The sequence below is a fragment of the Pezoporus wallicus genome, unplaced genomic scaffold, assembly GCF_028554395.1.
Source record: "Pezoporus wallicus isolate ANWC-B61680 ecotype Strahan unplaced genomic scaffold, APGP_CSIRO_Pwel_v1 contig_2132, whole genome shotgun sequence".
NCBI classification, from domain to species: domain Eukaryota; kingdom Metazoa; phylum Chordata; class Aves; order Psittaciformes; family Psittacidae; genus Pezoporus; species Pezoporus wallicus.
In genome coordinates this window covers 1,219,919-1,231,168 of record NW_026637551.1, presented here as the reverse complement: position 1 = coordinate 1,231,168, position 11,250 = coordinate 1,219,919, and the positions used below count along the sequence as shown (strand labels likewise).

General features: G+C 37.8%; 1 long non-coding RNA gene and 1 other non-coding gene across 2 annotated transcripts; both read right to left on the bottom strand.

Annotated features, from left to right (window-relative positions):
* Window positions 1-517: 517 nt before the first annotated feature.
* On the bottom strand, window positions 518-589 carry TRNAH-GUG (transfer RNA histidin (anticodon GUG)). The gene has a single exon. It is a non-coding gene; the product is annotated as a tRNA-His (tRNA).
* A 6,692-nt stretch (window positions 590-7,281) lies between these two features.
* LOC130597591 (uncharacterized) lies at window positions 7,282-10,901 on the bottom strand. The gene is made up of 4 exons (XR_008971813.1): window positions 10,676-10,901; window positions 8,483-8,595; window positions 7,572-7,667; window positions 7,282-7,317 (listed from the first exon to the last, which is right to left on the bottom strand). It is a non-coding gene; the product is annotated as an uncharacterized LOC130597591 (long non-coding RNA).
* Between the last annotated feature and the right edge of the window lie 349 nt (window positions 10,902-11,250).

The following is an 11,250-nucleotide window of genomic DNA, read 5'->3' as shown; positions in this document are numbered from 1 at the left end:
ACATCATTCTAGGAAAAAAAAAAAGTACTAAAAAGCCTCACAATAAAGAAATTGATTGCACATAATTTCATGCCTCCTTTGCTGCTCTTTTCTGAAAAATTATTTTGGAGTTTTCTTTTGTGGTGAGTCATCCCTGAAGACAAATCATAGACAGAAATCAGTCTTCACTGGGAGAGAGAAAGGAGATATGTTAAAAACCTCACAGAGTGAAGTCAGTGAAGATGCTGTCCCAGACAACCTTGGTACAACAGCTGTGTGAACTGCTTGAAATGGCACAAAAATAGACAGAAAACCTACAGTGCAAAGAGTGTCAACCACCCTATCATGTTTCAGGGAGCATGATATTTCTTTCTTGCAGCTACTGCTTCCTCTCATCTGTTTTGGTCTGTGCTACAGACACTGCAGCCTGTTCAGCAATTTTTGCAGAGTGAGGCTTGGTTGGATGTCACATTCCCCATGGTGTGTCCGCAGCACTAAGACTCTGAAAGTGAGGACTAAAAGAGTTCCCTCCTCCCTCTGCCGTGACTCGGATTTGAACCGAGGTTGCTGCGGCCACAACGCAGAGTACTAACCACTATACGATCACGGCAAGCTACAGAGGATGTGTCCTGTATCTCATGTTCTTTGTCCCCTCCCGCAGAGCCATGCAAGCATTGCCGCCTAGTGTGGACTGGCTATAGTACTCTATGTGCTGTCCTCCTCCCCAGGGTGACTACTGCAGCATGTTTGGGCATCCCAGAACCAAAACCAGCACTACCGACAAAGAAGTGCCTGCAGAAGACAGGCACAGATGTTATTGCAGCAGAAAAATATTCCTGCTCCTTTTGGCAATTGCAGTCTGATGCAGAAATGTTTTGTTACCTTCTGTTTGGCCAGCGTCTATCTCCAGACATAACTTTTTTTCTTCTTTCTTTGATGCTGGGCCTAGTGACAGTGGAAAATCTGTGAAAGGACATTCAAAGTTATGCAATTGTTTTAAAAGCTGTTGAAAAGGAAGCATACAAACACACATTTCCTTCCTGCTGTAAGTCAGATCTGAACCAAGGTTGCTGTAGCCACAGCACACAGCACCAGCCACTGGACTGTCACAGCAAACTGACACATTTGTGGCAGGTTTTGAACAGGTGTAGTAGAAAAATAGGATTTCTAGTAAAATATTGAATGTTGGCAGCAGTGAGTCATCAAAGAAGGATTTCTGCTGTGGCTTGAGAGTTAATGTTGCAAGACACAAGTGCTTATGGTAGAGTTAATCTAATAATTTTTGTATTATTATCTTATTAAAGATCTCATATGCACCAATTAGTTTCACTTTTTAATTCTATGCCAGACAATGATAACAAGAAAAAAAAAAATTATAATAGCAAGTGTCTTCACAATTTTGTTAGTGAAAAATATAGACGGAATAGGTGGGTACACCAGAATGTTGTGCTGCTATTCAGAGGGACCTCATCAGGTTGGAGAAATGGGCTGACAGGAACTCCACCAAGCTCAACAAAAGGAAGTTCTAAACCCTGCACCTGGGGAGCATCAGGCAGAGCATTGCAGCAGGCCAAAGGAGGTGATCCTTTCTCTGTTCTAGCATTGGAGGGACACAATTGGGTAGTGTGTCCAGTGCAGGGCTCTGCAGTGCAAGAGAGACATGGACATACTGGAGTAAGCCCACTGAAGGTCCAGTATGATTATAAAGAAGGGGGGAGACCTAGGACTTCTTTGACTCAAGAAGAGCGGGCTTACAGGGGAGCTTACAGATGTGCATAAATACCTCTTGGGAGGGTAAAGAAGATGGAGCCACACTCCTTCTGTTGTATGCAGTGACAGGACAGAAGGTACTGGGCACAAAATGAGATAAAGAATATTCCTTTTAAATTTAAGAAAAACTTATTTACTATGAAGGTGGTTGAACAGCAGACAAGGTTGCCCAGAGAGCTAGTGGAGTCTCCATCCTTGGAGATATTCAAACCCAACTGGATGGTCCTGGGTAATCAGCTGTAGCTGACCCTGCTCGAGCCATGGTGGGTCTAGAGACTTCCAGAGGGGCTGGCCAGCCTCAGTGATACTGGTTTTCAGGAAAAAAAAAAAACAAACCAAACCAAACAAACTCAAAACAAACAAATAAAACAAAAAAAAAACCACCTCCAAAACCACAACAAATCAGACATTTCTATAATTTATAGCTGTGCTTAACACCACAAGAACTTGAATAGAGGGAGTCAATGAGTGCCAAGAAATGGGATACTGAAAGCTTGACAACTTTCCCTGTCAACATCCACAAAGCCTGTGTGAGCCGGAGAAGTAAGCAATATCTAGAAGATGTGCATCTTAGTCGGCAAAAAAAACATTTAGCCTCTTCTCGTGTATTTTCAGAATCCACAAAGGCTTTGCATCATGGATCTTGCCCAGTGCATGCATATGTTATATTTTTGCTGGGAGTTAGATGTGTCAAATCATGAGTATAAATGGTTAAATGTATAGATTAGCAAGATCGCTTGGAATTTTCTAGCTTCTCTTTTTTGCCAAGGTGAATGAATATAGATTATACTGTTTCAGTGAAACCCCCAGTGATCAAGAAAAAAAGGTGTTGGCTAATTTTTCTTCTGCTAACCACAAACAAAAAGAAGACATTTTGCCAGTCTATTCAGACTATGTTCTTCTTGCATTCCTTTTTTTTTTTTTTTAATAAGTCCACCCAATGTGGTTGGTTGTATATGCTGGCATAATAATAAGAACATCCACAACTGAGCTGCAAATTAATTCCATTTCTAAGAATTTCTCTTGTCCCATATTTGCAGTGCCTTGGATTTCATCCAAAGGTCTAAATTATTTGACTAGTGCACAAAGCCACGTTTCTGCACCTAGACACATATGTACAGCTTTATTTGCATTGCTTGCTAAGATTCTATGTGCTAAATAAAGGACTTTTACATCTGTAATACTCACGTACAGTGTCATGCCATATACATGCCATAACATGCTCTTAATTTTTATTAAATGTGTATCTACATATTTGAGGCTTACGTATTTAAGGCAGTTCAGTAGTTTTTCTGTGTTGCATACATCCTCAGTGCTTCTCTTAAAATGAAACCAAAATAGATTATTGTCAGAGAATCCAAAGCAAAGCTACTGATTGTGTGATAGGAGGTGTCATTCAAGAAAAAAAAAAAAAAAAAAGAGTGATTTTTAAAACCTTTTAAACTCAAAAGTATGTTTGCAACAGTAGTAGGTATGCCTCTGCCTTTGATTAGGATTGTGTATTCGTAACTGTTAAACTTGACTAGTTACTATTGGTACTGAGGGAAAAGCTTGTTGCATTAGACTGTCAGCATGTCTGAATACAAAACATGAGCCTCTAGAGATTGATTTGATAGCTTGTTAGTTATGTTTCTCTAATTGACTGTGGTTGCTGAAATTTTGGTAAAAGCTTGATAGTTCAGAAATTGGGAATCTTGACCTAGTGGTACTAAATACAAGTAGGTCTCTTTGAAATAATCTGGCACACTGTGTTTCCAGTATTTCCCCATTTAAAATAACCCAGGAAGCAGTGGTTGGGCCTAACTTGGTAGGAGAAGCAGAAAAAATTTAGCTCACAGGTGGCAAAATTACCTTACATTAGAGTAGACAATGGCAATGTCAAGGAAAGAAGTCTTCAGAATAAGACAAAACCCAGAGGCAAGTAGATTTTGAAGGACGTCATCTTTTTTGTAGTCAAGGTGTGACTCTTTGGGCACAGCAAGACCCCTTAAGTGCATAAGCATCCTAATTTACAGTAGTAGAGCAGACCTCTGTCCCAACCCATGGCCCTAAGAAGCACTTTGCAATACAATTTTTGGTATTGCAGGAAATGTTAGTGCTACAGTTGAGATTATGCTGTTGCTGCCAATAAAATCCTGGCACCCTGTCATCTCTCTTCCCCTTATGCCACTAACTTTCTTTCCTTGTGTATCATGACTTAAATTTTCACTGCACTGAATTTCTGTTCCTGTGCAATCATATCAGCATAAAGTAACACATGGATACATGTGATGGGCTATTTCCCTCTTGAATGACATTACATTTAGTAAAACAGCCTTAGAGTAAGAGGCATTTTCCTGGGCTACATTAACAATCCAGACTCAGCTGCTAAGCTCTGTGCAATTTTCTGTGGAAAAACAAACAGACAAAACACAAACACACACACACACACACAAAACCCAAACCACTTCCCTAAGGTGTGCTTCAAAGCACACTCTCTGATAAACTAAATTCCACTGCAATTGTCCTGATTTGATCATCATACCATTAAACAAGCCAGAAAAGCTCTTGTGGTTAAACCAAACATTTGCAACAGAGTATTATCTTGGCAACTGGGAAAAATTTAGAAATTGAGCCTCCTATTATACTTGTTTTTAATTGTCTGAGTTACTATGGGTGGACAGATTATATGAGAATTTAACACAGTCAGCACAATGATTAGAATATTTATGCAGTGTATTATTGAAAGGTAAAAAACTTGGTTTTGAAGTGTATTACCGTTATTTTCAATATAGTTTTTTAAAAAACATCCTTTATCAAAACCTGAGGCTGATTTGTGAGGACATCTCACAATTTAAAATAATTTAAAAATTAATTTCTTGTGCCATGTTAGTACTGGCTTAATGTAAGAGCTAGTGAATTTTTTATTTTTTTTTTAACTTAGACATGAATTTTCATAGTGTCTAAACAATACACTGGGTAATTAACATGTCTTTAAGTAAATTTGGCTGGCAAATTAAACATATGTGTGCCTAAGAAAATCCGTAAAACAACCCATGACTCTTCAGTTAGAATTCTCCTGATGCAGAAACTTGCCTCACATAATGCTGAGAAGAAACCAGAGGGGAACAGTGACAGTGACTGAAAGCTAACACATACACATCCAGCTGTGTTTCATTCTGCATGGCACACATATGCCAAAACTTGTCTTAATTAATGACCAGTATTTTCTTTACTTTTTATTTTTGGAAGTTGTTCTAGCTCCAAGGCAGCTTAGAAGTGATATATCCCTCCATAATGATCATGTCAGACAAGAACAGACTATTGTTTGGAGACTCATGGTTTGAAATCCTACGTTTTATACTTGAATTTGATGTAGATGCATGGAAAGCTACAGTCAAGACCATCTGTTTAAGTGATCAGCAAAGACTTCTCAGACTTTGAGGTGTTATAGTACAGAGGAGCCAAGCAAATGGAGGTTGTTTGGCTATGCAGACAGTACTGTTGCTCACAAGAAACTCTTCCATGCAATAACTAAGGTAATGGTGGAAAAAGTTTATGGGAGCCACATTTAACTTGATTTACAGCTTGTTCTAAGAAAAGGATAACCACGAGGCAAAACCACAAAGGAAATATTCACACAGCTCTCTTATGCAATGGCTGCTTAACATGGTGTGTAGAGGACTGACAGCTGTAATAAAGGAATTGTCATCAGGTCATTCCAATCACAACCAAAATGTGTCTGATAATGGATAGTATTTAAGCATCTTTCAAGTTAGGAAAAGGATTTCAAAATCAGTTTTTTGAATAAGAGATTTTTGCTAAAAAGAAAAATTAATGAGAATGCATTAGACTCTCAGAAATTCAGCTTTCACAAAACAAGGTACACATGACACCCAGAATAAAATTTAATCAGGTTTAGGTTTTGTTGCTCAAAAAAAAAAAACAGATCTCTCTGGTTTGTTGCTCCAATATGAAAATTTCTCTCAACAGAATTATGCAACAAGGAATGAAATGACCTTTCAGCCACAATTCTGCAGCCAAGCAGCTTGTTATCTTCATCCTGGTCTAGGCAGTATTGTCCTCTGTTAACTTCAACCAGAAACCACGAATCCCCCCTCTTTCTACTTATGAATCCCAAGCTTCCATGCTTCATCAGTTTGAAAGATGTTGTTAGTTTCTTGAAACTTTCACCATAACTAGTTGTATAATTCCACTAATACATGAATAGCCATTAGCAGAAGAGAATAACCCTCCCAGCAGTATTTTGCTACTATCCCATGCCTGGTAAACACTGGAGATCTGAAGCTCCAGTACTGTTCTTTGCTGTGGAGTCTGCTTTGCTGCCCTGATGGATATTTGCATTGAAGTCTCGTGATAGTCATGTTTGCCTACCGTCATCACCTCATAGTGCTTATGGCTGTAGTAACTGTTCACAGATATTGCTGCTGCAGCTTAGCATTTACTTTCAACTATCAGACCGTGCTCCTTGCTGTTGCAAGAAAAAAGCTACCAGCGCTAAACACAGGAGAGCAAAATGTTTTTATAAGGAAACTTATAAACTCATTTTGTCTTTCAGCTTCTCCCTATAAGCCTTGTGTAAAACCATATCATAACACAATTAGCAATAGACTGATAAAATATAAGATGATTCATAAAAAGTTCATAAAAAGTGATGCAGACTGTTGTGCAAATTGATCAAATCCTTGTATGATTTTGCTAAAACTTGACATGGTGCTTCACCTTCTGTAAAGGTGTTTTCAAGTTCCTTCTTTGAGCCTTTTTAGGGATACTGCCACTCCCACTACCAATTTTTTTTCAGAGAAAGGTAACATTGGTACCACCAGAACTGCTGTTGCTCAGAAGATCCAATGTTTAAGTCCATGTACATACAGGACTACTTTCTGGTTTTTGGCTATCAAGAAGCCTTTTCACCTCTCTGTTTTTAATGTTTCTTTCAGATTTGAAACTGGCTTAGTCCTGAAAACACCCTCACAAGCATAGTAGATGGTATATTATAAATATATCAGGAGTTCATTCTGTATGATGCTGACAATACAAACTTAAGCATTTGTCTAATAAAATACTGTTACTGTCAATGAGAGAACAACAGTGTACCATTGGGCCCATGAGAGCTCAAATTCATTTCTGTGTTGATACTGTCCCACAGTCAATAGTCAGGTGTCAACTACACACATGCTACTGCTTGTCCTGTTTCTGTGAGGCTTTTCAGATTACAATGAGAAGATACTGTAATTTTTGTCTTCTTCTTTTAAATACCATCTTGTATCTCTGAGGATAGTTTTTGTCAGGTCAGTTGTGACTCTTATATTGGCTGCACCATCTGCTCCCTAAGCACCAGTTCAACAACCTACACTATAAACCATACATAAATGCATTTTCTATTCTTGGTAACAAACCAATAGACTTTAAAATTTATTGTAATGTTCATTAATGTTAAAATAAGGGGGTTCAGATGATTATAGTCAGATATTGTTGCGCTAATTACCTATTGAATATGGGGGTTAGGCGATGATAAAAAAAGAGCTGCTGCTCTGGAGGTGGCAGAACTTTCCAGTACTTTCAGTCCTAAAGTTAGAAAGACATTACGCTCAATGATGAGGTCTTTCACTGTATCATATGCTGAATGCAAAACAAATAAACAAAAAACACCACTCAAACCCCACATGTATGTTCTTTAAAAATGTTCCAATTTTCTTACTTAATGTGCTACATGCAGCTAAAAGTGCTAAAGAGTTCATATTCATGATACTTTGTTATGTTATAAAATTATAGAGCATAAAAATTATCTGGCTTAGATTTGTAAACTAATTAAGATTTACTTGGCAGGAGTTCACAAGGAACAAGCACAATAATGTCAAACTTTTGACTTCCTTGAGAAATCTAACCTGTGACCCCTCACTCAACATTTGACTGGTCTGAAAGAGATTTTCTTATGCTGAAGAAACAGTTTTAGAGAATACCTGCTTTTCTGAAAGCTCAAATAATTGGTTGGTTGATACCTGTGAAATAACAAAATGTTAAGCGGTTACCAGGTAAAAAAAATCAGTCCAGGAGCTGGGTAATACCATAACCTAAACCTCAGAACTGAATTAAGGCCATTGATTAACACCATCTGACCCTGGAGATTGACTCACACTATTAGAATCTACTTGCTGGCTATTAAATGATTGTGTAAAAAGGGAGTTATTGTTTTATAATGATTTAACCAGTTAGGTCTACGTTTTGAACATTTGAAGGATCTGATTTGTTTAACTAAAAATCTGTACTTTTTTTGGCAAAAGTACTTATACTGGGACGAAAAGCAAGGTGACAAGGTTTTCCCATAAGCAGGAATGCTGTTGACTTACCATTTCCCTCAATATTCTTCCCTTTTTTATCTACATCAGAATCATATTAAACATGCGATAGGGGGGATTTTTTTATAAGGCTGGGGCTGTAAAGTGATTGCAGTTTCACATGTTGTTCTGTCTGTGATTGAACTAGGTTTACTGCTGCCACTTCTCATCTGTTAAACACCGGTACATTCACCAAAGGTTATAACCAGTTCACATCTACCAGCATAACAAGCCATGTGTTCACCCTCCAAGGAGCCTCTCATATTCCCTGAACATATTTCATGGTAGGAAAGACCGATTAGGAGTGAAATACAAAAACTCTTGGAGGAAGATGGGAGGGAACAATAATATTAACCTAGCTCAGCTGTGCTTGAACATTATGGTTGATAACTCACCTGTCTGTAATATGAAAGGGACTGTGAAAATTGTCCATAGTCTTGCATCCACTGACCACAATAGGCATGTCATTCAATCTATATATAATGGAATTTTCCACCTCTCAAAAGCACTGTGAGTATTTAATTTGTTAATGTTGGCAAATCCCTGTTTCTCAGAAAAGACAGTACATTGCCTATGATATCTAGATACTAATTCAATTATATAAATGATAAATGTTATTTCAAAATCAGATATATTCCCAAGCATAATAAACCTCCTTTTAGGGTGCATTAGTAGCAATTACAGCTATAGGATCCAAATATTTATGCAATCAAGTATTTACCAAACAAATTATTACATGAGCTGTCTTAAATGAATGTAACCTGACAAGGTTAAAGTAACCTTGAGGCAATTAATCTCTTCTCCTGCAATGACCAGTACCATGAAGCATTTATCAAACATGACCTTATCTTCTCTCATTTCACAGTACACTATCAGTATCGTTGGACTACAGTGCATTCATTGCTGTGGTATTTTTGAGGAGAGCAAATCACTGACAGCCCAGAAATCTGATTTCTGTTCTCTCCTCTCTCCCAGTCCTCAGCAAGACATACAACTATAACTCCTTATTTTTCATATCTGTAAGATCCAGATAACAAAGTAAACTAACCATGGCTGATAGAAAAATGCTTTGCAAATTAGGGATGAAACACATGAAGGAAGGTCACCCAGCACATGTGTAATTTTAACACCAGTATGTGTAATACTGTCCTAAACATGGCTCCAATTCAAATGACTAGCAGCAGTCTCAACAAAGATAACCAGTTGGAAATATTTAAAGCCTCTGTGAGTATTAAGTAATAGAGTTTTACAGTTTTTCAGAGACGTTATTGCCCTATACAAATAATAAGTTGAAGCAAAAAGAGGTAACCGCCATGCCAGTCATAACATACTTTTTAGCATGACTTAAATGATAGAATAAATCCTGATTTTAGACTTCACTTTGACTAAAACTGTAGCATAAAGACATTTTTATTACTGTCAAACACAGAGCACGGGGCTTTTTTTGTATTGGTAGTTTACACAGATGTGGTTGCATTTAGTTATGCTCTATGAAAATCACACGAAATTATTTATCTGTTAAGACTTCATAACTCATTTCATGTAATTTTTTACTTACTACATCTGGTTAAGGGATTCACTACCTTCCTCTCTGTTCCCACCTGTCACCCCCAAATCTTCAATAATTTAGTATTTAACTGAGCATTTCTGCTAAGTGAAACAAACTCCCTTTGCGGGAAAGGGTACGGATCTGTGTAGGTCTTCTGGACGAAGTCTTGGTGCTCATTGAGTCTTGTAATTTGTTTCAGTTAATTGTATTTTCTTATTGACCTTGTTTGTTTAAAGCACCACTTAAAGTACAAGGAATCAAAAATTTATCTACATGGAGTCTTGACCCACTGATGAAGACTACTGGCTCTGTAAGGACAAAGAGGCCTGCCCTGAGACTGTTTTTCACTAGTCATTAGAAAGCTAACTCCTTTCTGTGAAAAGAAACTAAGATGTTGACTAGCAAAGGAAACCATATTATGCCTTGTTCAATGCTGAAGTGCTTCATTCACTGCCTGCTGTATCTCAGATCTTTCTATGAGAGCAGAAAAATTGCTCAGCACTCTCCTTCAAAAGCATGAGACCAGTTTAAAAATCATGAGATCTTCTATGACACCATTAAGAGATAAAGAGAACATATTTTTTGAAGAAGCTGTGCAGAAGGGGGTTAAAACCAGACATCTACTTTTTTAGATGCTCTTAATGAAAACAGACATTGTATAATAATAATTTTATCAGTAGATTATTATTAGTTACAATGATATGGTTAAAATTAGAATTATTATATAATCCTCAGTCCCCAACAATTGCTTAAGGAAAAACACCAAATATCATGGAAATCAGGATAATGACATACAACAATACTACAATTCATAAAATCTCCAAGAAAGTCCTCATTTTTCAAAGCCTGGTACAAAACCAAAATTTGCTATGACAAGAAGTGTTCTTCCTAATACTAGTTTCCCTCTTGATCGTTGCTCTCCTTGAACTCAGCATACGCTAACTGCTGTGCTTGAACGAAGAGCTTGTTAGGAAGTGTGACATGTTTCTGTTCCAAGTTGCAAAGTTTCATTGATTTGTTTGTAACATTCTGTCCTTACCAGAAACTGTGACCAATTAAGCCTAGAAAGCTCTCTTGGACAGATGAGCTTGTCTCCAAAACAGAGAGAAAGCATGTTCCATATTAAATTGCATTATTTTGCATGTCTAATTTAAGATCCTCTGGGAACTGGTGTTCATAAATCCCACTGCATCTTGCTCCTCTTCCCTGCCTCTTGTAGCAGCCTAATATCTGACTGTTACATACCTAGACCTTTTGAGATTTTATTCATATGACTTAAATTTTGACCCCCAATATGCATATGCTGAAAAAAAAAAGCAAAACTGGGAAGAAGGAACAAAACCGTCTTTCGGTGTAACTGTGGGAACACTTTGCTTTGTTACATGGTTAGGACGACTGTGCTCTTCCCTATAGATACATGTTAGATATGCGTGTTACCGTCTGTTTCTTTGTATCCAACACTCCTAACTACCATGGAAAGGGGCTATACTTAGGTGGAACTAGTACGCCACAATTTCCTACGGGGAAAAACTGTTCCAAGTCACATAATCACAGAACGGTTGAGGTTGCAAGGGACCTTTGGAGGCTGTCCAATCCAACCCCTCTGATCAAGCA